This window comes from Alligator sinensis, unplaced genomic scaffold (assembly GCF_000455745.1).
Source record: "Alligator sinensis unplaced genomic scaffold, ASM45574v1 scaffold210_2, whole genome shotgun sequence".
NCBI lineage: Eukaryota > Metazoa > Chordata > Crocodylia > Alligatoridae > Alligator > Alligator sinensis.
This window is the reverse complement of record NW_005841946.1, coordinates 1,435,551-1,437,017: the sequence shown is the minus strand read 5'-3', so window position 1 is coordinate 1,437,017 and position 1,467 is coordinate 1,435,551.

Genomic DNA, 1,467 nt, shown 5'->3' with positions numbered 1-1,467 from the left:
GAAAGAGTGACAGCTGACAGTTTTCTTCACCTAAAGAAGCAGCATGGCATATGGCTGAAGGCCCTGGCTGTGCCAAGTGATCTCAATTCCAAGCCTGGTATTTCAAAAGACTTCCTGAGTGACCTGTGGCAAGTAACTTGAACCATCTGTGCCTCGGTTTACTCGTCTGTAAAATGGGCACAATTACCGTCCTGTCACTGGTGTTAGGAAGTTTCTGCTCTTTGGCAGACAGGTGTTAGAGGAAGGCATAGTATTGTTATTGATGCAGGTAAATATTGATTTTTTTTTTTTTTTTTTTTTTTTTTTTTTAAAAGTCTTGGTATGTACCTAAAGTTTAAAGTTGGGGGTTCCAAAACGTCTGGGTAAGAATCAATAACCTGTCCACCTGGGAAGCTTAAAGGCATTTGTTAAAGACCCTTGTGAAAAAATGTCATTCTCAGGGCCACTTCAAAAAGTCTCAGCAGATGTTCTTGTTGGCTACTTACTGCTTTATCTGTCCGTGGTTGACTGTAAATGTGACGACAAAGGCTCGAGCATCTTGGGCTGGCACGAAGACCAGTTATTGTAGATGAGTCTCTGTGACAAGCTGCGTTGAATGATGTTTTCCTTATAAATGGTAAACAAACCAGTGAGGATTACTGATGGTAGACAGTAGATAGGGGTTTCTTGCTATATCTTTTCTATTTCAACAGCTTTGTAAAACAAACCAGTGTAAATATTAAACACCACTGCAAAGAAATCACAGATCTATGACTTACTAGCATGGTTTTTACAGCGTCTCTCTTTATATAGTAAGTAGACACTTGTAGTGCGATCAGTGTTTCTAAGCAAAACGCATCCCATATAAAGTGCGATTGAATTTTCATTTGATGCTAATTACGTGTGAAGGGTTGTCTTGTATTTGGGTGGCATCTCTCAGTGGGCTTCTTAACTTTTAACTCTTACTAAGAATTCTTCTGTGGCAAGACTTCAGGTTTCAGAAGAATTGCGTTTAGGCTTGACACCAGGCTGGGAATACATCGATTTTAAAAAGCAGAAGCTTCAGAAAATGAGGGTAAAGCAAATTGTTAGCAATCTGGAAAGCAATTGCGGCTAAGCCAGCTCCTGCAACTGGGGAGCTGAATAATGGGAAAACAGGAAAGTGTGCAGCCAGGCAGCTGGAGGAAGTCTTTGCAGGTTGCAGTTCGTGAACATGATTTGGTCGGGAGGAGGGATGCAGGGCTGTTTTTAGTTTTAAATTTAAAAGACCTTCAAACACAGGGTGATTTTAGATGTAGGTTCTAACCCCCTGTTTCTGCATCGGCTTGTGGTGACTCCTATGCCTGTGACCCCAAGTGGTACCCGTATGTGGACCCTAGCAGAGTTGGTGCTGTCTGTAGGTCAGTAGAGTAAAGCTAATTTGCAATATAGCATCTGCTGTCTTTCTACTAAAGGTCCTGCAGGCACCTTCGTGGGCAAGTTGATAGA